Below are 27,641 nucleotides of genomic sequence, written 5' to 3' on the forward strand. Positions count from 1 at the left end.
TGAGGAACAAGAAAATGTATGGTAAAATTATAAGTTGTAAAGTTGTATATTTGTAACACGTTGTTACTGTTTGTTACTGCAGAGAGAGGTGGAACTGTTTAATAAGCAGTGAGAATTATAGTAATATGAGAGTCAGTAGATTTAAGTGCTAGTCCCAACTCTACTGTAACTAATTATGGGATCATGGGCAAATTATGATATCTCTCTGAGTCATAGTTTTCTCACCTGTAAAGTGAGAACAATGATGGCACTTATTTCATAAGAATTTGTAAAAATTAAATGCAAAACATTCAAAAGCTGTTTATAAGCTGTAAAATTCTCTACCACTTGTCCATATGATCTATCTTCATACCCCAGTCATAGTAGGTTGCTTCACAAACAACGATACTGTAGAAGCATGTCAAAGTAGTATTTTCCTTAGGCTTGCACTCATCACTTATTCAGACATTAATATATCCAAAAGCTGCCCTTCCACATTATAAAATCACTGTGCCAACTTGGATCTTTGAAGTTAAGAAGTTCTAATTTTTCACTCCTCTGCATACTATGTGCCCAGTGCTGCTCCAAGTATTGAGGATTCTAAAACAAATATGGCAGGTCCCTATAAGGTGCTCACATTCTATTACGTGATACAGACATATAAGCAAATAGCTACAGAACAATATGTTGTCATAAATTTGTTCATAAATGCTAAGTGAGTACCAAGGAAGGAATAAGTAATTATGTTATCTGAGGTAAGGGAAGTAAAATTTGAGCTGGTTTTGAGGATTCATCAGGGAAAGGGTATGGAAATTATAGAAGAAATTCTGACCAGATGGATTATCATGTTAAAGGGCATAAATATGTGAAGGGCCATGGTGGGGTCAAAAATAGTGAGTGATGCTCTCCACACACAGGATTCTTGCCCCTATACTTCTCTCACTTCATTATATCCCTCATTTGTCTGTCTCCTCCACCAGAATGTGAGCTCCAGTAAAGGCAAGAACCATTCACATTCATGTTTGTATCTCTGCTTTATCTAATCCTAACAACTAAGCATATTGCTATAAATGTGGTAGGGTTTAAATAAGTATTTTATTAAATGTTTCCTTTTTGTACTGTTGTGGCTTCTGACTTATTCAAAGGAGCATGCAGTCAATTGTAGCTGATCAAAATAATAAAAACCATTTGACTTTATAGCAGTTATATATAAGAATTATATTTATTTATTTAACCTTTATTATTGAGAGTATTACAGATGTTCTCCCCTTTACCCCCATTGCCTCTCTCCACCCAGTTCCAAACCCACCCAGACCTTCACCCTGCCCTCCTATTGTCTGTGTCCATAGGTAAGATTTTTTGTTAATCTCTTCCCATGGCCCTTGCCCCTTCCCTCTGAGATTCATCAGTCTGTTCCATGCTTTCATGCCTCTGATTCTATTTTATTGACCAGTTTATTTTGTTCATTAGAATTCTAAATGATAGCTTTGCTGGATAGAGTAATCTTGGTTGTTATAGATTCTTGGTATTCATCACTTTGAATATTTCTTGCCATTCCCTTCTGGCCTGCAAAGTTTCTGTTGAGAAATCAGCTGACAGTTGTATGGGTGCTCATCTTGCTGTTTTTAAGATTATCTCTTTGTACTTAGCCATTGGCATTTTAATTATGATGGGTCTTGGGTTCATCTTGTTTGGGATTCTCCGCACTTCCTGGACATTAAAGTCTGTTTCTTTCATGAGGTAGAAGAAGTTTTCTGTCATTATTTCTTAAAATAGGTTTTCAATATCTTGCTCTCTCTGATCTCCTTCTGGCAGCCCCATAATGCGAATGTTAGTATGCTTGAAGTTGTCCCAGAGGCTCCTTATACTATCTTTATATTTTTTGATTATTTTTTCTTTTTGTTCTTCTCATTAGTGTTTTCACATATTTCACATCATTGACTTGATTATCAGGCTCCTTTACTGTTGAATCCGAGTAAATTATTCTTTTAAAAAATATTTCTTTATTTATTTCAGAGAGAAAGAGAGAGGGAGAGAGAGATAGAAACATCAATGATGAGAATCATTGATCGGCTGCCTCCTGCACACACCCCCCCACTTTTGGATCGAGCCCAAAACCCAGGCATGTTCCCTTGGCTGGAATCGAACCTGGGACTTTTCAGTTTGCAGGCCGACACTCTATCCACTGAGCCAAACCAACTATGGCTGAGTAAATTATTCTTTATTTCAGTTAGTGTATGTTTAATTTCTGACAGGTCATTTTTCATGTCTTTGATGTTATCACTAAGATCCTTTAAGTCTCACGTAGATACTTGAGTAATCTTATAACCATGGTTTTGCACTGTGTATCCAAAAGTTTGCTTGCTTACATTTCTTTCATTGTGATACGTTTCTTTGTCATCCCATTTTAGCTGCTTCCTTGTGTTTGTTTCTATGTATTAGGTAGAGCTGCTATGTTTCTTGAAATAGGTAGAGTGGCCTTGTGTAGTAGGTGTCCTGTAGGGCCCAGTGACTCTGTCTCCCCAGTCACCTGAGCTAGACACTCTAGGTACCTTTCAGTGTGGGCTGTGTGCACAGTCTTGCTGCAGTTGAGCCTTGATTGCTGTTGGCATCACTGGGAGGACTTGATGTCCAGGCCAATTGGCTGTGAGGACCAGCTACATTTACAATGAAAGAACTGCTGTGTAGGAGACACCCTTATGGAGCAGGACTTGTTTCAGTGGGGCTTTGGTGCTCACTGAATCTTCCCCTTGAGTGTATCCCTTATGAATGGGTAGAGTCATAACCTGCCATGGTTTGAAACTGTCAATTGAGTGCGCTGGCTCTGGGCCTCCAGGGAGGTGCAAAATCAGCCACTTATTGGGGCCACCATGTAGGAGTTATAAGCATTGGGCTTGGAGGTGCCCAGGCAAGGCCCAGCTGTGAAACAAGGTAGGTTTGTGCTAGTACTAGCTCATGGGTCTCTTATTGATAGCTTTGGGACATGCTACCCCAGCTGTGGCTTGAGAGATTTTAGCAAAGCCTAAAATTTGAGCAAGTATAGACCATTCATATGTAAAAGCCATTGCAAACAGTTTAGCTGGGGCTGCAAATTGGATGGGAAGGTGTCTCAGAAAATCACCAGGGTGGAGCAAAGGCATATGGCTGCCAGTCAGCCTTGTAACAGGTTAAGTCCCAGCATGGGAACAATGACCCCTGTGAGCACCTCAGTCTGGGAGAAAGCTACCCCTCCCCCACAAAATACTGCCTGAATGCCAGACAATCTAGTTCCCCCTTGTTTGTTTCTGGGTCCCCCAGAGCCTCACTCTGGCACTGGAGTTCAGAGGAAGTGGGACCTTGTACTAGTAAGTTCAGTTTGTGCACTGGCTCTTTAAAAGGAATATCTGGGGGGTGGGGGGGGGGATAAGGAACACCTGAATCTCCAGCAGCCTCCATGTCACTGAGCCCCAATTCCCGTTGGTTTTTATAGTCCTTAGTTATGGGGAATTCTCTTCCCAGATATGGGAGCCTGGGATTAGGTTCTGGTATGGGGCTGGGACCCCTTGCTCCTCACAGAAGGCTTCTGCAGAGACCATCTCCCTTCTTATTAAAAAAAAAAAATGGTACACATGGTGCCGGTTCAGCCTGTTCTGCACCTACACACAACCTTACGGTCTCAATGTGCTTTCTTCTTTACTTCTCTAGTTGCAGGACTTCCATTCGGCAATCTTTCAGTTGGTTCTGAATGATGATTGTTCTGTATTTTGATGTGGTTGTGGGAGGTGGTGAGTACAGGCCTTTACCTATGCTATAATCTTGGTTCTCTAACCCTAACTTTTAAATAAATGATGAAGGGTTAAAATGATTTATTTTTAGTCACTTATTATCTAAGGGGGATTGGAAAGCACCTTTTTCATAGTAGAGATTAAAAATAATAAAAACAATGTATAGCAATAACTCTCCAAATGTCTAAAAGTTCATGTAGCTACTATGCCATGTAAACTTTTGATAGTTACATTACTTTATTTTTAAATTTTTTATTGTTGACAGTATTACAGATGTCCCCATTCCACCCTCCCTTGCCCACCTGCCTCCCATTCTCCCCCTCCCCTTTCCTCTGGCCAACACCACTGCTATCTGTGTTTGTGTGTCATGCACATGTGTTCTTTTTTTTTTAATTTTTAAATTAAATTATCTTTGTACATATACCATTGCCCCCCCCCCCATACATGCATTTAACCCAGTAATCCCACTCCTAGGAATATATCCCAAGAAGCTAGAAACACCAATCAGAAAAGATATATGCACCCCTATGTTCATAGCAGCACAATGTACAATAGCTACGATTTGGAAACAGCCTAGGTGCCCATCAGCAGATGATTGGATACAAAAACTATGGTACATCTACACAATGGAATATTATGCTGCCATAAAAAAGAAGAAAGTCTCATCATTTGCAGCAACCTGGATGGAATTGGAGAACATCATACTGAGTGAAATAAGCCAGTCAATGAAAGAGAAACACTACATGACCTCACTTATTTATGGATGATAAAGAACATTATAAACTGAAGAACCAAAAGATAGATATAGAGACAATAAAGCAACAAGCAGACTGTCAAATTACAGCAGGGAGGTTAGGGAGATCTGGGGGAGATAAGAGATCAACTGAAGGACTTGTATACATACATATAAGTACAACCAATGGACACAAAACTCTGGGGAGGGAGGGCATGTATGGGCACATGTGTTCTTTAGCTAATCTCTTCACCTTCACTCGGTCACCCTTCCCTCAGAACTCTGTTAGACTGTTCCATGTATCCATGCCTCTGTTTCCATCAGTTTATTTTTTTCATTAAATTCCACATATAAGTGAGATCATATGATATTAGTTTTTCTCTGACTGGCTTATTTCACTTAGCATAATAATTTCCAAGCTCATCCTAGCTGTCGCAAAATGTAAAAATTCATTTTTTACACCCACATAGTATTCCACTGTGTAAATGTACCACAGCTTTTTTATCCATTCCTCTACAGATGGGCACGTGCACTGTTTCTAGATCTTGGCTATCATAAATAGTGTTGCTATGAACATGGGGGTGCATATTATATATACTTTGTGATTGGTGTTTTGAGATTCTTAGATATATTCCCAAAAGTGGGACTGCTAGGTCAAAAGGCAGTTCCATTTTTAATTTTTGAGAACACTCCATACTGTTTTCCATAATGGCTGCACCAGTCTACATTCCTACCAACAGTGTAGTGAGGTTCTCTTTACTTCACATCCACACCAGCACTTATTGTTTGTTGATTTATTGATGATAGTCATTCTGGCAGGTGTGAGGTGATATCTCAATATTGTTTTAGCTTTTATCTCTCTGATGATTAGTGATGTTGAACATTTTTTCATCTGTCTATTGGCCATGTGTATGCCTTCTTTGGAGGAGTGTCTATTAAGGTCCTTTGCTCATTTTAATTGGATTATTTTTGTTCCTGGTGTTAAGTTGTATAAGTTCTTTATATATCTTGGAAAATAAACCTTTATCAGATGTATCATTGGAAAATATGTTCTCCCATACAGTGGGTTCTCTTTTCATTTTGCTGATGGTTTCTTTTGCTGTGCAGAAGCTTTCTAGTTTGATGTACTCCCATTTGTTTATTTTTTCTTTTGTTTCCTGTGCCCTAAGAGATATATTGGCAAAAATATTGCTACAACAAATGGCTGAGGCTTTACTGCCTATGTTTTCTTCAAAAACTTTTTTATTTTCAATCCTCACCTTAGGATATTTTTCCATTGATTTTTAGAGAGTGTAAAAGAGAGGGAAAGACAAAGATAAATATAGATATGAGAGAGACACATCGATTGGTTGCCTCCTGCATGACCCCTGACCAGAGCCCATGGCAGGGAGGAGCTGACAATTGAGGTATATGCCCTTGACTGAAACTGAACCTGGGACCCTTTGGTCCACAGGCCCACACTCTACCCTCTAGGCCAAATTAGCTAGGGCACTTCTAGAATTTTTATGGCTTCACAACTTACATATAAGTCTTTTTATACATTTTAAATTTATTCTTGTGTATAGTATCATTTAGTGGTCTAGTTTCATTGTTTTGCATATACCTGTCCAATTTTCCCAATATCATTTATTGAAGAGAATGTCTTTACTACACTGTAGACTCTTGTGTCCTTTGTTAAATATTAATTTACCATAAAATCATGGGTTGATTTCTGGGGTCTCTGTTCTGTTCCATTGATCTATCTGCCTGTTCTTGTGCCAGTTCCAGGCTGTTTTTATTACAGTGTCTTTGCAATATAACTTGATATATGGTATTCTGATGCTTCCAACTTTGTTCTTGCTCAAGATTGCTAAAGCTGGTTAGGGTCTTTTTTGGTTCCACATACATTTTTGGAATATTTGTTCTAGATCTGTGAAATACACAATTGGTATTTTATAGGAATTGTGCTGAATCTATAGATTGCTTTGAGTAGTATGGGTATTTTAATAATTTGAATTTTTCCAGTCCACCAACATGTTACTGTATATGCTTCCAGTTATTTATATCTTTCCCAATTTCTTTCTTCAATGTCCTATAGTTTCTGAGTAGAGGTCTTTTACTTTGTTGGTTAAATGTATTCTTATTTACCTTAATTTGTTGTTATTGTTGCAATAGTAAATGGGATTGTTTTCTTAGTTTCTATTTGTGATAGTTCATTAAAAAATGTATAAAGAAGACACCAATTTCAGAATATTAATATTGAACTTTGTTGGAATATTTTAAAAAATAATTCTTTATTGTTGAAAGTATTACATATGTCTTCCTTTTTCCCCCATTGACCTTCTCTAGCCTGCCCCAACCCCACCCTGCTCCAGGCCTTCAGCACCCTATTGTCTGTGTTCACGGGTTATGCATATATGTACACAAGGTCTTTGGTTGATTACCACCCGCCCACTCACCCTCCTCTGCCTTCTGAGATTCCGATTTCTGTTCCATGCTTAGAGTCTCTGGAACAACTCCATTCGTCAGTTTATTTTGTTAATGAGATTCCACTTATGAGTGTGATCATGTGATACTTGTCTTTCTCTGACTGATTTATTTCACTTAGCATGATATTGTCCAGGTCCTTCCATATTGTCTTAAAGGGTAAGAGAATCTTCATTTTACTGCTGCTTAGTATTCCATGGTGTAAATGTACCACAGTATTTTTATCCACACATCTGCTGATGGGCATTTGGGCTGTTTCCAGTTCTTAGCTATTGTAAATTGTGCTGCATTCCCACTAGCGGTGCAAGAGAGTTTCATTTTATACACATCCTCTCCAGTACTTGTTGTTGATTTGTTGATGATAACCATTCTGACAGGTGTGAGATGGCACCTCATTGTTGTTTTGATTTGCATCTCTTGGATGATTATTGACATTGAGCATGTTTCCATATCTCACTTGGCTTTTTGTGTGTCCTCTTTTCAAAAGTGTCTATTTAGGTCCTTTGCCCATTTTTTTTTATTGGATTATTTATCTTACTCTTGTTAAATTGTATAAGTTCCCAATAAATTTGGGAGATTAAACCCTTATTGGAGATAACATTGGCAAATATGTTCTCCCATGCAGTGGGATTACTTGTTTTATTGATGGTTTCTTTTGCTTTGCAGGAGCCTTTTATTTTAATGTAGTCAGATTTGTTTTTTTCTCTTTAGTTTCCATTGTACTAAGAGGTATATCTTTAAAGATATTGCTATGACATATGTCTGCTATTCTGCTGCCTATGGATTCTTCTAAAATTTTTATGCTTTTCCATCTTACATTCAGGTCCTTTATCCATTTTGAGTTTACTTTTGTGTATGGTGTAAGTTAGTGGTCTATTATCATTTTTTTTTGCATGTATCTGACCAATTTTTCCCAACAACATTTATTGAAGATACAGTATTGACTCCATTGTATGATCTTGCCTCCTTTATCAAATATTAATTGAGCATAGTGGCTTGGATCGATTTCTGGGTTCTCTGTTCTGTTCTATTGGTCTATATGTCTGTTCTTGTGCCAGTAACAGGAAGTTCTGGGAATAGTGGCTTTGTAATATAGCTTGATATCTGGTCTTGTGATCCCTCCAACTTTGTACTTCTAAGGATTGCTATGGCTATTCAGGGTCTTTTTTATGTTGTATGATTTTTTGGAGAGTTTGTTCTAGGTCTGTGAGATATGCCATTTGTATCTTAATGGGGATTGCATTGAATCTATAAATTGCTTTGGATATTATGGATAGTTTAATGATGTTGAATCTACTAATCCATGAACAAGATATATTCTTTCATTTGTTTATGTCTTCCTCTATGTCTTTTTTCAACATCCTGTAACTTTCCCAGTATAGTCCTTTTAACTAGTCAAGTTTATTCCTAGGCATCTTAATTTTTTTGTTGCAATGGTAAATGGTATTTTTTTAGTTTCTCTTTCTGTGAGTTTATTATTGACATATAAAGAAGCCATAGATTTCTGGTTGTTAATTTTGTATCCTGCCATGTTCCCAGATTCATTTATTAAGTCTAGTCATTTTATGATGGAGTCCTTAGGGTTTTCTATGTACAATATACTGTCATCTGTGAATAATGACAGTTTTACTTCTTCTTTTCCAACTTAAATGCCTTTTATTTCACCTTCTTGTCTGATTGCTATAGCCAGAACTTCCAGTAGATGTTGAACAGGCATGGTGAAAGTGGGCATCCCGTCCTAACCAGTTTAGCTGAGTGGATAGAGTGTTGGCCTGCAGACTGAAGGGTCCCAGGTTCAATTCTGGTCAAGGGCATGTATCTTGGTTCTGGGCATATCCCCAGTGGGGAGTGTGCAGGAGACAGCTAATCGATGTTTCTCTCTCATCAATGTTTCTAATTCTCTTTCACTCCCCCTTCCTCTCTGTAAAAAAATTCAATAAAATATATATATTTTTAAAAAATAATAAAAGAAAGTGGGCATCCCTTTCTTGTTCCTGTTCTTAGAAGAAATGGATTTAGTTTTTGACCATTGAGTATGATGTTGAGTGTAGGTTTGTCATATATGGCCTTTATCATGTTGAGATATACTCCTTCTATTGCCACTTTGGTGAGAGTTTTAATAAAAAATGTGTGTTGGATTTAGTTGAATGCTTTCTCTGCATCTATTGATATGATCGTGTGATTTTTGTCTTTCAATTTGTTTATGTGACATATCATGTTTATTAACTCTCAAATATTGTACCAGCCTTACATCCCTGGAATAAATTTCACTTGATCATGGTGCATGAACCTTTAAAATATATTTCCGGATGTGATTTGTTGAAAATTTTAGCATCTTTGTTCATGAGGGATACTTGCTTGTAATTTTCTTTCTTTGTAGTGTCTTTATCTTGTTTTAGAATTAGAATAATGCTGGCCTCATAAAAAGAGTTTGGAAATGTTCCTCCCTCTTGAATTTTCTGAAATAGTTTGAAGAGGATAAGTTTTAGTTTTTCTTTGAATGGTGAAATTCGCTGTAAAGCTGACTAGACCTAGGCTTTTGTTTGGTGGGAGTTTTTTGATTCCTTCTCATTTAGTTTTACGAGATTATATTTTTCTAGGAATGTGTCTATTTCATCCACATTACCTAGCTTGTTGGCATATAATTGTTCATAGTATTTTCTTTTAATCCTTTATATTCCTGTAGTGTCAGTGGTTACATATCCATATTTGTTTCTGATTTTTTTTGTGTGTGTGTGTGTGTGTGTCCTCTCTGTTTCTTGATGAGTCTGGCTAAAGGCTTTTTTTTTTTTTTTTATCCTTTCAAAGAACCAGCTCTTGGTTTCATTGATTTTTTTAGTATTTTTTTAGTCTCTATGTTATTTATTTCTACTCTAATCTTTATCATTTCCTTCTTTCTCGTTACTCTGGCTTTGCTTGTTGTTCTCTGTCTAGTTCTATAAATTGTAGTGTTAAACATTTTATTGCTGATTTTTATTGTTTTTGAGGTATCGTTTACAGTAAGTCCTTGAGTTATGTCGGAGATCTGTTCTAATGGAGTGACATAACACAATTTTCACCATAAATAGCAACCCACCTACATAAGCACCTACATAAGTCACTCACATGGAGCACATACAGAGCAGTAATGAAGTGAAACAGTAAAAAAAATAAAATAAGAGAAAGATAACAATTCTTGACATTTACTTGTGGTAAATAAATAATAAAAAACATAAAGCACATATTTACATACATCAAAATAATGGAACTTTTAAAAATAAATAAATGGGAGATGGTGATGTAACCACAAAATGATGAGGTAACCTGAGGACTGCCTGTATATTCTCCTCCATTGGGATAAAATGTTATATAAACATCAATTAAATCCATCTGATCTAGTGTGGCATTCAGAGTCTGTTTCCTTTTTAAGTTTTTTTGTCTGAAAGATCTATCCAGTGAAGTCAGAGGGGTGTTAAAGTTGCCTACTATGACTGTATTGTTGTCGATCTCTCTGTTAAAGTCCTCTAGAATATTTTTGTATATTTAGATGCGCCTATATTGGGTGCATATATGTTTACCAGGGTTATACCCTCTTGTTGAATTGATCCCTTTAGTATTATGTAGTGACCTTTTTTAAAAAAATAATAAACCTTTATTGTTCAGATTATTACAGGTGTTCCTCTTCCCCACCCCCCACCCCATAGCTCCCCTCCACCTGATTCCCCACCCCACCCCAAGCCCTTAACTCCCGTCACTGTCTTCATCCATAGGTGTAAGATTTTTGTCCAATCTCTTCATGTACACCTCAGACCCACTTCCCCCTGAGAATTGTCAGTCCACTCCCTTTCTATGTCCCTGACTCTATTATATTCACCAGTCCATTCTGTTCTTCAGATTTTTTATTCACTTGATTTTTAGATTCACTTGTTGGTAGGTATGTATTTGATGTCTTTTTGTTGTTCATAATTTTTACCTTTACCTTTTTCTTCTTCTTCCTCTTCTCAAAGAATACCCTTCAGCAGTTCATGTAATCCTGGTTTGGTGGTGATGAACTCCTTTAGCTTTTTCTTGTCTGTGAAGCTCTTTATCTGAACTTCAAGTATGAATGATAGCTTTGCTGGATAGAGTAATCTTGGTTGTACGTTCTTGCTGTTCATCACTGAATCTTTCTTGCCACTCCCATCTGGCCTGCATAGTTTCTGTTGAGAAATCAGCTGGTAGTCATATGGATACTACCTTGTAGGTAGCTGTTACTCTCTTGCTGCTTTCAATATTCTCTCTTCGTCTTTTGCCCTTGGCATTTTAATTATGATGTGTCTTGGTGTGGTCCTCTTGGGATTGCTTTTGTTTGGGATTCTGTGTGCTTCCTGAACTTGTAAGTCTATTTCTTTCATCAGGTAGGGAAAGTTTTCTGTCATTATTTCTTCCAATAGACCTTCAATTTCCTGCTCTCTCTCTTCTTCTGGCACCGCAAAACTCCGGATGTTGGTACACTTAAAGCCGTCCCAGAGGCTCCTTACACTGTACTCACCCTTTTTGATTCTTCTTTCTTTCTGCCTTTCTGTTTGTTTGTTTTCTTGTTTTTGCTTCCTCATATAACAGATCTTTGGTTTGACTCTTTGGGTACATTGATCTGCAGTTGAGTTTCTGTATATTCTTTATTTCAGACAGTGTATGCTTAATTTATGACTGGTTCTTTTCCATTTTTTCTTTTTCTGGCATTCTCATCAAGGTCCTTGAAGGTCTCTTCAAGTTTCTCAACCATTTTTAGAAGATTCTTGAGTAACCTTATAAATGTGGTTCTGAGCTCTGTGTTGTTCAGTAGTTTACTTTCCTCCATCTCTCCCATTTGTGACATGCTTCTGTGTTACCTCATTTTGGCTGCCTCCCTGTGTTGATGGAGTGGCTTTGTGTGGTAGGTGACCTATAGGAGCCAGTAGCTCAGCTTCCCCAATCACCCGAGGTGGTCACTCTTGGTACACCCCTTTGTGGGCTGAGTGCAAAGTCTTGGTGTAGTTAAGCCTTGATTGCTGTTGGTACACTGGGAGGAACTGACCTCCAGGTCAATTGGCTGTGAGGACCTGCTGTGTTTATAACAGAAGAACTGCTGTGCTGGAGACATGCTTATGGTGCAGGCCTTGTTTCAGTGGGGCTTTGGTGCTCACTGAGTCCGCATCCCGAATGTGTCACTTATGGATGTGAGAAGTTGAAATCTGGTATCTCACACAGACCACTAGTTACACTGGCTTCTGGATCTCCAATGGGGTGCATTTCAGCTACTGTCTGAGGCCACCATGCAGGAGCTACAGCGAGTACAGTCCTCTCTTCCCTGCTTGGACCTTAGAAGCTTTGGAGCTATCAGTTTCTTCTGCCTGGGGGCTAATTGCTATTTTTAATCTTTTAAGTGGCTTCAAGGGAAGGTGTTTTTCAATAAGGTGTGTCAACTGTCTCCCTCCCACCCCAAGGCAAATGTCTATGTGGGAAATATGTCTTCTGCTGCATGAGGAAATGGTTCAGCCCAGAAAACTTGGTGTGCCCTTCTGAGCTCTATCCCCTGAGTTTCTAGTCATGATTTCTTTTCTCACAGCTTCCAACAATTTCACTCTCCCTCTGCCGTGGTGCATGGTGGATGGATCCTCAAGGAAATTGGCCCTTTAAGAGGGTGCTTAAATTTTGAGTTTTCACTCCCTGGCAGACAGCCCTGCACTGCTTTTCACAGCCAGCTGTTATGTGGGTATCCACCTCAACTTTGGTGCTCTTTGCTAAGGACTCCAGACTGGTGATTAGATCCAAGAATTCTCAATGGTAATTCCCCCAAGTTAAGATATCTCTCTGGGATTTCACTTGCTATCTGTGGGCACCTAGCTAGACCTTTCATGCATATGCTCCTTCTAGCAGTCTCTATGCGGTCTCCACTTTCACTCCTTAGGTATCAGGGTTCTCTCCTGTGAGTTTTCTGTTGATTATTCAGGAAGTTTTTCTGTGTTTTAGTTGTAATTCCAGTTTGTTCCTAGTAGCATGCCTGTGCAGCATCTACTTACTCTGCCATTATTTTTAATCTTCCTTCTTGCTCTTCTTTAGAAAAATATGTTGGTCTTGAACTCATGACCAAGGTATGATGTTACCTTCAGGATCAGGTGACAAGGAAGCCCGAGTTTTTCTGCTCTTGCTTCTGCTCTTCACTCATCAGAAGATCGGGAGCCACCGGGTACACTAACTGGTCCCTGACAAGGCCAATCACAATACTGTTGTGGGCTGCATTGTGCAGGACCTGTGGCTCAGAGTCACTGCTTGTGATTTCTTAGGATATATTCCTAGAAGTGGAATCATTGGGTCAAATGACAGATCCGTATTTAAGTTTTTGAGAAAACTTCAAAATGTTTTCCATAATGGTTGTACCAGTCTGCATTCCCACCAGCAGTGTACTAAGGTTCCCTTTTATTTTTCATGGAATCTCTAGGGTTTTCTATGTCATCTGCAAATAATGAGAGTGATACATCCTCCTTTCAAATTTTTCTTTCTTTTTCTTTCTCTCTCTTTCTCTCTCTCTCTCTCTCTCTCTCTCTCTCTCTCTCTCTCTCTCTGTCTTTCTTTCTTTCTTTCTTTCTTTCTTTCTTCTGTTCACTGTGGCTAGGACTTGCAATACTATGTTAAATAAGAGTGCTGAAAGCAAACCTTCATGTCTTATTCTTGATATTACAGAAAACACTTGTAGGTTTTTGCCTATTGTGTATGATGTTGGCTGTGGGTTTCTCAAATATGTCCTTTATAACTTTAAGGTAGGTTCCCTCTATTCCCACTTTGCTGAGAATTTTTATCATGAATGGATGCTGAATTTTGTTGAGTGTTTTTTTCTTTATCTATTGATATGATTATGTGATTTTGTTTTGTTTTTAAACTTTTAAAATGTTTATTTTATTTCATTTTCCCCTCTATGCCTTCTTCCAACTCCACCCCTTCTGTGTTTTGTGTTTTCTTTTTTTTCTTTTTTTTATTTATTAAATTACTATCTGTGTACATATTTTAACATTGCCCCCCCTCCCATACATACCCTCCCTCTCCAGAGTTTTGTGTCCATTGGTTGTACTTATATGCATGTGTTTTCTTTTGATGGTTGCTATTTTGTCATCAAACTTCTCACTTTGTTCATGAACTCTTTCCCTGCCTTTGTTTAGTTGTTTCTAAAGAGGATAATTCTGAATTCTTTATCTGACAGTTCATAGACCTCCATTTCTTTAAGGTTGGTTACTGCAGGTATTTTTTTTTATTGTTTAAAGTATTACATATAGTAGTACATATATCTCCTTTTTTTCTCCATTGATCTTCCCTCAGCCTCCCTTAACCCCTATTGCATGCCCTCATCCCACTCCCTCAGTGTCTTGTATTCATTGGTTGTGCTTATATGCATACATACAAGCACTTCTTTTTATCTCTTTCCCCCGATTTCCTGCTGTAATTTGACAGTCTGTTCCATGCTTTATTGTCTCTGTATCTATCTTTTTGTCCATCAGGTTACAATGTTCTTTATTTTCAATAAATGAGTGAGATCATGTGGTATTTTTCTTTCATTGCCTGGCTTATTTCACATAAAATAATGCTCTCCAGGTCAATCCATGCTGCTGCAAATTGTTAGAATTCCTTCTTTTTTTATAGCAGCATAGTATTCCATTGTGTAGATGTACCATAGTTTTCTAATCCACTCATCAGTTGATGGGCATTTAGGCTGTTTCCAAACCTTAGCCATGGCAAATTGTGCTGCTATGAACATAGGGGTGCATATATAATTTCTGATTGGTGTTTCTAGTTTCTTAGGATATATTCTTAGAAGTTGGATTACTGGGTCAAATGGGAGTTCCATTTTTAGTTTTGTGAGAAAACTCTATACTGTTCTCTACAGTGGCTGCACCAGTCTGCATTCCCACTAGCAGTGCATGAAGGTTCCTTTTTCTCTGCATCCTCACCAGCACTTATTGTTTGTTGATTTGTTGATGATTGAACACAGGCATTACAGGTAGAAACCTATGTTCATGTCTTAGCACTGTTACTTCTCAGATAAAGAATCTTTTTTTTAAAAAAAATCTCATGCCTGAACAGTGTGGCTCAGGGTTGAGCACAGACCTATGAACCAGGGTGTCATGGTTTGATTCCCAGTCAGGGCACATGCCTGAGGTTGTGGACTCCATGAAAAGTGGGGGGCATGCAAGCAAATCAATAATTCTATCTTATCATTGATGTATCTAGCTCTCTGTACCTCTCCCTTCCTATCTTAAATAAATAAAAATGTGCTTTTTTAAAATCTCATTTTTACATTTTATTTCTTATTTTTAAATCTTTATTGTTGAAAGAATTATATATGTCCTCTTTCTTCCACCCCCATTTATCTCTTTTAGCCTGCCGCCACCACCCATCCCAGGCAGTCACCACACTATTGTCTGTGTCCATGGGTTATGTATATATGCATACAAGTTCTTTAGTTGACCACTTTCTACTCCCCCAACCTCCCCCACCTGTTTGATATTCTGCAGCCTGTACTACGCTTCTATGCCTTTGGATCTATTTTGATAATCAGTTTATTATGTTCATTAGATTTCAAATATGAGTGAGATCATGTGATACTTGTTTTTCTCTGACTGGTTTATTTCACTTAGCATAATAATCTCCAGATACCTCCATGCAGTCTCAAAGGGTAAGAGATCCTTCTTTTTTACTGCTGCATAATATTCCATCATATAAATGTACCACAGCATTTTTATCTACTCATCTACTGATGCGTACTTTGGCTGTTTCCAGATCTTAGCTATTGTAAATTGTGCTGTTATGAACATAGGGGTACATATATTCTTTATGATTAGTGTTTCAGGTTTCTTAGGAGATATTACAAGAAGTGGGATCACTGGGTCAAATGGCAGTGTCATTTTTAATTTTTTTGAGGAAACTGTACTGTTTCCAGTAATGGCTACATCAGAAGGCAATCCCATCAACAGTGTATTAGGGTTCCCTTTTCTCCACATCCTTGCGAGCACTTGTCATTTGTTGATTTACTATTGGTAGCAATTCTGACAGGTATAAGGTGATACCTCATTGTTGTCTTAAATTGTATCTCTCTGATGATCAGTGACTTTGAGCATTTTTTCATGTCTCTTGGGCATCTGTATGTCCAATTTGGAGAAGTGTCTATTTAAGTCCTTTGCCTGTTTTTCAATTGGATTCTTTGTCTTCCTTTTTGTTAAGATATATGAGTTCCTTATATACATTGGATATTAACCCTTTATCAGATGTATCATTGATGAATATGTTCTACCATACAATAGGCTCTCTTTTTGTTTTCTTGTTTGTTTCTTTTGCAGTGTAGAAGCTTTTTATTTTGGTGTAGTCCCATTTATTTATTGTCTCCTTATCTTCCTTTGCCCTAGGACATGTATTAGTAAACATATTGCTATGAGAGATATCATAGATTTTTCTGCCTATGGTTTCTTCTAGGATTTTTATGGTTTCATTTAAGTCTTTTATCTATTTTGAGTTTATTCCTGTGTATAGTGTATATTGGTGATCTATTTTCATTTTTTTTTTTTTGCATGTGTCTGTCCAATTTTCCCAACACCATCTATTGAAGAAACTGTCTTGACTCCACTGTATATTCATGCCTCCTTTCTAAAATATTGAATAAAATGGCTTAGGTCAATTTCTGGAGTCTCTGTTCTGTTCCATTAATCTGTATGCCTGCTCTTGTGCCACTACCAGTCTGTTTTGATTACAGTGGCTTTGTAGCATATTTGATATCTGGTATTGCAATTCCTCCAATTTTTAAAATAAATCTTTATCGTTCAGATTATTACAGTTGTTCCTCCTTTTCCCCCCATAGTTCCCCTCTACCTGGATCCCATCACACCCTCTTCCCTTACCTCTCCCCCACCACTGTCCTCATCCATAGATGTACGATTTTTGTCCAGTCTCTTCTTGCACCCCCTACACCCCTTTCCCCCTAAGATGTCAGTCCACTCCCTTTCTATGCCCCTGATTTTATTATATTCACCAGTTTATTCTGTACATCAGATTTTTAATTCACTTGATTTTTAGATTCACTTGTTGATAGATATGTATTTGTTGTTCATAATTTTTATCTTTACCTTTTTCTTCTTTTTCCTCTTCTTAAAGAATACTTTTCAGCATTTCATAAAATACTGGTTTGGTTTTGATGAACTCCTTTAGCTTTTTCTTATCTGTAAAGCTCTTTAGCTGACCTTCAATTCTGAATGTCAGATTGGCTGGGTAGAGTACTCTTGGTTGTAGGTTCTTGCTAATCATCACTTTGATTATTTCTTGCCACTCCCATCTGGCCTGCATTGTTTCTGTTGAAAAATCAGCTGACAATCGTATGGGTGCTCCCTTGTAGGTAATTAACTGTTTTTCTCTTGCTGCTTTCAATTCTCTCTCTCTCTCTCTCTCTCTCTCTCTCTCTCTCTCTCTCTCTCTCTCTCTCTCTCTCTCTCTCTCTTTTTCTCTTGGCATTTTAATTATGATATGTCTTGGTGTGGTCCTTTTGGATTCCTTTTGTTTGGGGTTCTGTGCCCTTCCTGAACTTGTAAGTCTAATTCTTTCACCAGGTGGGGGAAGTTTTTGGTCATTATTTCTTCAAATATGTTTTCAGTATCTTGCTCTCTCTCTTCTTCTGACACCCCCATTTATTCTGAAGTTGGTATGTTTGAAGTTGTCCCAGAGGCTTCTTACACTATTTTCAAAATTTTGGACTCTTTTTTCTTTTAGCTTTTCAGTTCAGTGATTTCTGCTTCTTTGTATAATATTTCAAATATTTGATTTGATTCTTGAGTTTTTCTAGTCTGCTGTTGGGTGTCTGTGTAATATTTCTTATTTCAGTCAGTGTATGTTTAATCTAGTTGGTCCTTTTCCATATCCTCGAGGGTCTCATATTCTTGAGGGTCTCGCTAAATTTATTGGCCTTTTCTAGGAAATTCTTGAAAAACCTTATAACTGTGGTTTTGAACTCTATCTCCATTTGTTTGTTTTCCTCCATTTATTTCGTTTGTGATCTGTTTCTTTGCCTCCGCATTTTCACTGCTTTCCTGAATGGGTAGGTAGGGTAGCTTTGTGTGCTAGGTGTCCTATATGGGCCAGTGTATCGGCCTCCCCAGTTACCAGAGATGGACACTCTTGTTGCACCTCTTTTTGGACTGTGTGTACAGCCTTGTTGTAGGTAAGTCTTGATTGTTGTTGGTATCAGTGGGAGGAGTTGACCTCCAGGCCAATTGGCTGTGAGGATCAGCTGTGTTTATGCCAGGAGACAGCCTTATTCGACTAGACTTGAAAAATTGCAAAAGCCTCTGCGCTCAGCTTGGATGGGGCAGAATTTCACGGTAGAGCCTACAGCCTTGGCTTTCTGTCAGCCCTGCCCTATCACTGCAAGCATGTCTGAGAGAAAGGCACCCTTGAGTTTCGCCCACTGACAGAGTTTGTATCTCCCCCAATAAATCTGGATTCCCAGATTCTCGCCCAGAACTGAGGTTCAGCATAGTCCGGAGCTTTTGTCTCCTTCCCACAAGGGCAATCCAGCGGCACAGTCAACAGTCTGTCCTCTGTGAGTATTCATGTGCACATCTCCAGAGCTCTGCCTTTCATCGAGCCCCTGAGTTTCCTCCTTATAGCCCAGATTCTCCCCATATGAGCCTGGGTCCCCAGAGTCTCGCCTGGAACTAGGGTTCAGTGCAGTAGGAACTAGGGTTCAGTGCAATCTGGAGCTTTTATCTCTTCACACTAGAGAACACCAGCCAGGCACTCAGCAGCCCCGTCCTCTCCAGCTCTGTCCTCTCTGCATGCATGCCCATGTTTCTGTACCTCAGGCTTTTACAGCTCCTCTGATTTTCCTTGTGATTTTCTCTTTCCTTCTTGTTGTAGAATTTCCAGTCAGTCAGCTTTCCTGTGGTTCTGGATGATGTCCGTTTTGTCTTTTAATTGTATTTTTGAAAATGTTGTATGAAGCTGCAGATTAGATGTTTACCTATGCGCCATATTGGTTTCTTCCCAAATTTATTTTTCTTTCTCAATTTTGCTCTGGCTATTTTGGATCCTTTTTGGTTAAATATACATTTTAGAGCATTTGTTCTAGATCTGTAAAATATTCTGCTAGTATTTTTTTCATTTTTTAATTAAGGTATTATGTGTGTACATATCTTAACATTGCCCCCCTCACTCCACTCTCATATATGCCTTCACTCTCCAGTGTTTTATGTCCATTGGTTATGCTTATACGCATGTATACAAGTCCTTCAGTTGATCTCTTATCTCCCCCATCTCTCCCTAAACTTCCCACTGTAATTTGACAATCTGTTTGATGCTTTATTGTCTCTATATCTTTTTGTTCATCAGTTTATAATGTTCTTTATTATCCATAAATGAGTGAGATCGTATGGTATTTTTCTTTCATTGACTGGCTTATTTCACTTAGCATAATGTTCTCCAATTCCTTCCAGGTTGTTGCAAAAGGTAAGAATTCCTTCTTTTTTATGGCAGCATAGTATTCCATTGTGTAGATGTGCCATAGTTTTCTGATCCAGTCATATGCTGACAGGCACCTAGGCTGTTTCCAAATCTTAGCTATTGTCAATTGTGCTGCTGTGAACATAGGGGTGCATATATCCTTAATGATTGGTGTTTCAAGTTTCTTAGGATATATTCCTAGGAGTGGGATTACTGGGTTAAATGGGAGTTCCATTTTCATTTTCATGAGGAAACCATACTGTTCTCCACAGTAGCTGCACCAGTCTGCATTCCCACCAGCAGTGCATGAGTGTTCCTTGTTCTCCACATACTTCCCAACACTTGTCATTTGTTAATGATAGTCATTCTGACAGGTGTGAGATGGAATCCCATTGTCATTTTGATTTGCATATCTCAGATAGTGACTATGAGCATGTTTTCATGTATCTCTTGGCCTTCCTTCTGTCTTCTTTTGAAAAGATTCTATATAGATCTGTTGCCCATTTTTTTATTGAATCATTTATCTTCTCTTTATTAGATTGTATAAGCTGACTATAGATGTTGGAGATTAATCCTTTATCAGTGATAACATTTGAAAATATGTTCTCCCATATAGTGGGCTTTCTTGTTGTTTTGTTGATGGTTTCTTTGGCTGTGAAATAGCTTTTTATTTTGATGTAGTCCCGTTTGTTTATTTTCTCTTTATCTTCCATTGCCCTAGGACCAGTATCAGTGAATAAGTTCTTTTGGTATATGTCTGAGATTTTACTGCCTGTGGATTCCTCTAGTATTTATATGGTGGTCTTATGATTAAGTCCTGTATCCACTTTGAGTTTATTTTTGTGTATGGTGTAAGTTGGTGATCTAGTTTCATTTTTTTGCATGTATCAGTCCAATTATCCCAACACCATTTTTTGAAGAGACTGTCTTGACTCCATTATATTCATGCCTCCTTTGTCAAATATTAATTGAGTATAGTGGTTTGTGTCGATATCTAGGTTCTCCATTCTATTCCATTGATATATATGTCTTTTCTTGTGCAAGTACCAGGCTGTTTTGAGAACAGTGGCTTTGTAATACAGCTTGAAATATGGTATTGAGATCCCACCTATTTTGTTCTTCTTTCTCAGGATTGCTGTGGGTATTTGGAGTCTTTTTAAAATTCCACATGAATTTTTGGAGAATTCTTTCTATGTCTGTGGAATATGCCCTTGGTATTTTAATGGGGAATGCATTGAATCTATAGATTGCTTTGGGTAGTATGGACATTTTGATGATGTTGATTCTACCAATCCATGAGCATGGAATATTCTTCCGTCTGTTTATGTCTTCCTCTATCTCTTTTTTTCAGTGTCCTGTAGTTTTCCGCATATAGGTTTTTTACCTCCTTGGTTAAGTTTATTCCTAGGTATCTTAATTTTTTCAGTGTTATGTTAAATGGGATTACTTTTTAAATCTCTATTTCTGTAAGTTAAATATTGGTGTATGGAAAGGCCATAGATTTCTTGGCATTAATTTTGTATCCTGCTACATTGCCAAATTCATATATTAAATCTATTACTTTTTTGATGGAGTCTTTTGTGTGTTTTTTTAATGTACAATATCATGTCATCTGCAAATAAGGACAGCTCTACTTCCTCTTTTCCAATTTGGATGCATTTTATTTCTTCTTGTTGTCTAATTGCAATGGGTAATACTTCCAGTACTATGTTGAATAGGAGTGGTGAGAGTGGGCATCCCTGTGTTGTTCCTGTTCTTAGGGGAAATGGTTTAAGTTTTGCCCATTGAGGATGATGTTAGCTTTGGGATTATCATATGTAGGTTTTATTATGTTGAGGTATGATCCTTCTATTCCCATCTTGTTGAGAGTTTTTATCAAGAAAGAATGTTGGATTTTGTCAAATACTTTTTCTGCATCAATTGATATGACTGTGATTTTTATCTCTCAAGTTGTTTATGTGATGTATCACGTTTATTGATTTGCGGTCATTGTAGCATCCTTTCATTCGTGGGATAAATCCTTCTTGGTCATGGTGTACATAGTCTTTCTGATGTACTTGCTGGAGCCTATTTGATAGAATTTTGTCATCTCTGTTCGTGAGGGATATTGGCCTCTTTCACTGTGTTGTCTTTATCTGGTTTTGGTATTAGGATGATACTGGCTTCATAGAAGGAGCTTGGAAGTGTTCCTTCGTCTTGAATTTTTTCCAATAATCTGAGGAGGATAAGTTTTAGTTCTTCTTTGAATGTTTGGTAAAACTCCCCTGTGAAGCTGTCTGGCCCTTGGCTTTTGTTTGCTGGAAGCTTTTTTATGACTTCTTCAATTTCTCCCATAGTTATTAGCCTATTGAGATATTTATATTCTTCCTGATTGAGTTTTGGAAGGTTGTATTTTTCTAGGAATATGTCCATTTCTTTCAGGTGGTTTAGTTTGTTGGAATAGAGTTGTAGTATTTTTTTTTTTAACAACCCTTTGTTATCTCGGCAGGATCTGTTGTTATTTCACCTCTTTCATGTCTGATTTTGTTTATTTGGGTCCTCTCTTTTTGATTCTTGGTGAGCCTGGCTAGAGGTTCATCAATCTTGTTTGTCCTTTCAAGGAACCAGCTCTTGGTTTTGTTGATCTTTTATATTGTTTCTTGGGTCTCTATTTTGTTTATCTCCACTCTGATGTTTATTATTTCCTTCCTTCTGCTTACACTGGACCTTTCTCATTGCTCTCTTTCTAACTCTTTGAGTTGTAGGGTTAGGTAATTTATTATCATTGTTTCTTGTTTTTTTGCAGTAGGCTTGTAGAGCTATGAACTTCCCTCTCAAGACTGCTTTTGCTGTGTCCCATAGATTTTGGATTGTTGTGTTTTCATTGTCATTTGTTGCCATGATGTTTTTTATTTCTTCCTTGATCTCTCTGGTAACCCAATCATTGTTTAATACCATGCTATTTAGTCTCCATGTGTTTGATTTCTTTGGATTATTTTTATTGTAGTTAATTTCCAGTTTTATGCCACTATGATCTGAGAAGATGCTTGGTGTGATTTCTATTTTCTTGAATTTGAAGAGACTTTGTCTATGTCCCAACATGTGGTCTATCTTTGAAAATGACCCATGTGCACTTGAGAAGAATGTATATTCTGTGGCTTTGGGGTGAAATGTTCTGAAGATGTCAATTAATTCCATCTGGTCTAGTGATTCATTTAGGGTTGATGTTTCTTTGCTGATTTTTTGTTTACAGGATTTGTCCAATGATGATTGTGGGGTATGAAAGTCTCCTAATATAAATGTAATGCTTTCAATCTCTCCGTTGATATTCTCCAGTTTTTGTGTTTTTTTTTTTTATTTTTTATTTTTTTATTTTATGTATTTGGTTGATCCTGTATTTGGGTTCATATATGTTTACCAGAGTTATTTCTTCTTGTTGGATTGCTTCCTTTATTATTATGAAGTGGCATTCCTTATCTCCTGTTATGTCCTTTGGCTTTGAGATCTAATTTGTCAGATATAAGCATTGCTACCCCAGCTTTTTTTTTTTTTTTCATTTCGATTCGCTTACCCAGCTTTTTTTTCATTTACATTTGCCTGGAAAAACTTTTTCCATCCCTCTGCCTCAGTCTGTGTGTGTCTTTTTTTCTGAGGTGGTTTTCTTGTAGACAGCAGATATATGGTTCTTGTTTTCTTATCCAATTCATTACCCTATGTCTTTTGCTTGGGGCATTTAATCCATTTACATTTAAAGTTATTATTCATTGGTACTTATTTGTTGCCATTTTTATTTTATACCCCTGTGTTCCTTCTTCACTTTCTATTTCTTTTTTTTTTCTTTTTTCTGTGAAGCTCCTGATTTCACCTTTAATTTTTATTGATAGACATGCTAGGTATAGTATTCTTGGATTCAGACCCTTCCTTTGTATGACTTTGTATATTTCATTCAATTCCCTTCTGGACTGTTGAGTTTCTGTTGAGAAATCAGTTGCTAATCTGATGGAGTTTCCTTTGTATGTTACTTTCCATCTCTCTCTGGTCACTTTTAAGATTCTTTGTCATTGGTGTCTGCCAATTTAAATATAATATGCCTTGGCATTGGTCTATTGGGGTTCATTTTGGTTGGGAGTCTGTGAGCTTCTGAGGATTTGTGTGGTTTTTTTTTTTCTTTTTTTTTCTTTCCTATATCAGGGAATCTTTCTGTCATTATTTCTTCAAACAGGTTTTCTATTCCTTGCTCAGTTTCCTTTCCTTCTGGAACTGCTATTATGCAGATATAGTTTTATTTTGTGTTGTCCCAACATTCCCTTAGGCTCTCTTGCTTTTTAATTTTGTTTTTCTAGAAGCTGCTCCAATTGTGTATTTCCCCCCATCTTGTCTTCTAGCTCATTGATGCGGTCCTCTGCTTCTTCTGATCTATTCTTGATGCTTTCTATCGAGTTCTTTACAGTAGTGATTTCATTTTTCATTTCTTCTTGGTTCTTCTTCATTTCCTCTTGGTTCTTACTATATTGTCGAATTTGCCTTCCATTCTTTTCAGCCACCTTATGACCATTTCTCTGAATTCTTTCTCTGATAGGTTGCTTGCCTCTAATTTGTTTACTTCCTTTTCTGGCGATGCCTGCTTTTCTTTCATATGTGGGCTATTTCTTTTTCTCCCCATGGTCTCTCTTCTCCAGATGTCTGGTTATGTGGTTCTCTCTCTCGTTATCCCATGCGAAATCTGACCTTTCAGTGGTGGAGTGAAGAGCCCCTTTGAATCCGCATGTTTGTGCCAATTGGGGACAGGTGTTCTGGGGTTTGCCGCTGTTTAGTGGTTATTGCAGTTGTGGGTTTTCCGGCTTACAATAAGATTCACTTTCCCTTTCAAAATGGCGTGTTCTCCATGTCTGGGCCTGTAGCTCCAGGAGGGGACCCAGCCACAGTGGGGGGCTGTCTGGTCAGGGGAACCTCATCTAGCTGTCCCCCACCTTCTCCTGAAGTTTAGCTGACCCTTAAATTTTCAACAAACACTCCCCATGTGACCCTCAGCTGTCCTTTCTTTCTGCTCCAGGATAAGCCTGGGAACACATATGTCTATTCTGCCGCCATTTCCTCTGGCCCCTGATTTTTTTTTTTTAAATCTTTATTGTTGACAGTATTACCAGTGATTCTCCCCCTCCCCCTACTATCTCTCTCCTCTTGGTTTCTGCCCTATCCCAAGCCTTCACTGCCTTATTTTCTGTGTCCATAGGTAATGCATATATGCATATAAATTATTTGGTTAATCTCTTCCCACGCTCCCACTACCACTTTCTTTTTGAGATTCCTGAACTCGTTTGTTAGTCCTGATACATTTTTTGTGAATTCCTTATGATGTTTTATGTACAAAATCACATCACCTCTGAATAGAATAGTTTTATTCTTCTTTTCCAATATGGATTTATTTTGTTTATTTTTCTTGCCTAGTTGTCTTGCTAAAATCTCAAGCACAATATTGAATGGAAAAGGCAAGAGCAGACATTCTTGTCCTGTTCCTAATTTTAGAAGGAAAGCATCCAATATTTCACCATTACATACAATGTTAGCTAGGTTTTTTTAATGCCATGTATCAGATTGAGAAGTGTTTTTTTTTTATTCCAAATTTGCTGAGTGCTTTTTATCAAGAAAGGTTATTTTATTTTGTTAAAAGATTTTTCTTTGTCTATTGTGATAATAATGTCCTTTTACTTTTTATTTTATTGATATTGTAGAACATTAATTGACTTGGTATGTAAACCTTGTATTCTGGGTATAAATCCCAATTAATCATTATATATAATTATTTTTAGATGTTTCTGGATTTTGTTTGCTAGTGTTTTATTGAGGATTTTTGTCTCTATATTCATAAGAAATATTGGCCTATATTTTTCATTTTGTGTGATGTTTTTGTTCAATTTTGGTATCAGGGTAATATTGGCCTTGTATAATGGATTGGAAAGTTTCTGCTCAACTTCTATTTTTTTGGAAGAGTTTGTAAAGAACTAGTACTGTTCTGGCTAGGTAGCTTAGTTGGTTAGAGTGTCATTCCAATATGACAAACTTATGGGTTTGATGCTTGATATTTATTCTTACCATAGTAGGCCTCTTCTTATCTCTCTTACCCTCCTGGTTCCCTTCTCTGTGTTTGCTGGCTTACATTCTAGACTGTATTTTTAATAGATCTACAAATATCTTACAATTCTTTTACCAACCTCCACTGTCGTTCAGAACATCCTTAGGGTAAACTTCTCCAGGAATACAAAAGCTCAGGTTGAGAAGCTAGATACGGACACAGTTCCCATGGGTCACTGCAGTCCATACTCCTTGTAGAACTTCCTATAAGACAGATATCCAAACTTTATTAGCATTAGCAGTTTCTTTCACTTACAGAAACCACAAAACCCCCTAATGCTTCTGTATACCAAACTCTCCCTTCATTCACTGTGTAGATTTCACTGTTGCATGAAACCACTTCTAGCTCTTCTTACACAGTCCTTCTTGCCATACACTCCAATTATTGAATGACAACACAGAAGGGCTAGTGGGGATAGAAGAGCAAACAGAGTTAAAAGGAGAGCAAAGACTTAAGGCTCCTGGGCTGATTTCTACATCCCTCTCAAAGTCTCATCTTGCTCCTATGGTAAGTTCTTCAAACATTTAGGTTGGTTCTCTGGAATGAAGATAAAATTAATTTATCCCTCCAAGAATTCAGGCCTCACCTTTCACACTTATGGGATGGGATGCTTTGGAGTAGAAATTCTTATACCCTGTCTCTTTCTTATAGCTGTTGGAAGCTGGTAATCTTCACAATCTCCAAAAGAGCAGAATGCTTGCTTCATGCAGCATGGGTAATTGAGAAGCGGTATTGCTTTATTCCATAGTGGGTCTGAAAAGAAAGAACATGAGAAAAATGAAAGGAGCAGAGGTTTTGTGTATAGTAGGCCGAGGTAAAATGTCTACCACTGCCACTTACAGTTGGATGACTTAGAACATCATTTAATCTATCTTATTTATAGGGATTACTATACACTAATAATCCCTATCATTCATACCTCACAAAATGGTTTGAAGCTCAGGTGGCTTATCTATAATAATAAAAGCATAATATTCTAATTAAACTGGACATTCTTCTGGGTGACCTTTCAGGTGAAGCCAGGGCTGTGAGGGAAGCCCGGGTCCCAGGTGCCAGCTGGTGGCCAGAGCAAATCCCAGGTCTTGGGTGTTTTCTGGTGGCAGGAGGGAAGCCCAGTTTCAGGATCTGCTGGTGGCCGGAGGGAAGCCCAGGTCCCAGCAGCCAGGGGAAGGGAAGGCCTACTCTTGCAAGAATTTTGTGCATAGGGCCTGTAGTATATATATAATCCATCTGCATCTATGAGATTTTGTTTGTGTTTTTTTGCTTAATCCCATCACCTTTTACATCCCGGTCCCCTCTTCACTCTGACAGCTGTGAGTCTGTTTCATATATATATATGGCTGTTTCTATTTTATTAATCAGTTTATTTATTTTTTGTTGTTATGTTGGCTGTTGCCATTTTTCAAAATATATATTTTTATTATTGATAGTATTATAGATGTCTCCCATTTCCCACCACCCCCCTTCCCTCTCCTTCCTCCCAACCACTCCCTACCTCCATAGGTCTTCATTACACTATTGCCCATGTCAATGGGCTAGGCATATCTTATATAATAAAAGGCTAATATGCAAATCAACTGAATAGCAGAATGACCAATTGCTATGACATGCACTGACCACCAGGGGACAGAAACTCAATGCAGAAGCTGCCCTCTGATGGTCAGTGTGCTCCCCACTCAGCCAGAAAGCCGGGCTCACAGCTAAGAATGTTCGACTGACAGCTTGTGCTCACAGGGGATGGACCTAAGCCATCAGTCGGACATCCCCTGAGTGCTCCTGGACTGTGAGAGGGCGTAGGCTGGGCTGAGGGCCCCCCCACCCCAAGTGCAGTAATTTTGTGCACTGGGCCACTAGTAAGTATATAAGTTCTTTGGTTTCTCACTTCTTGTCTCCCCAACCTATACCAAGTTATGTTCTATGCCTCCATGCTTCAGGTGTCATTTTGTAGACCAATTCATTAGATTCCACAAATAAGTGAAATGATGTGATATTTGTCTCTCTCAGTTTGGCTTATTTTACTTCACATAATATTTTACACGTCCAACCATGGTATCCCAAAGGGTAAGAGATCCCTCTTTTTTTACAGCTGCATAGTATTCTATAGTGTAAATGTCCT

The 27,641-nt window shown here is 37.9% G+C and overlaps 1 protein-coding gene across 4 annotated transcripts in view; it reads right to left on the reverse strand.

Moving 5' to 3' along the window:
* Positions 1-27,641, reverse strand: part of ZC3H12B (zinc finger CCCH-type containing 12B) — a 167,098-nt gene that overhangs the window by 57,546 nt on the left and 81,911 nt on the right. For all 4 annotated transcript variants that reach the window (XM_084869504.1, XM_084869502.1, XM_084869503.1 and 1 more), the window contains 2 exons: positions 26,112-26,278; positions 25,605-25,728 (listed from right to left, as the gene is read on the reverse strand). The gene's annotated coding sequence lies outside the window, so the exon portion shown is untranslated. The remainder of the gene's footprint in view (positions 1-25,604; positions 25,729-26,111; positions 26,279-27,641) is intronic.

This window comes from Pipistrellus hanaki (genome assembly GCF_964339955.1).
Source record: "Pipistrellus hanaki genome assembly, chromosome: X".
NCBI lineage: Eukaryota > Metazoa > Chordata > Mammalia > Chiroptera > Vespertilionidae > Pipistrellus > Pipistrellus hanaki.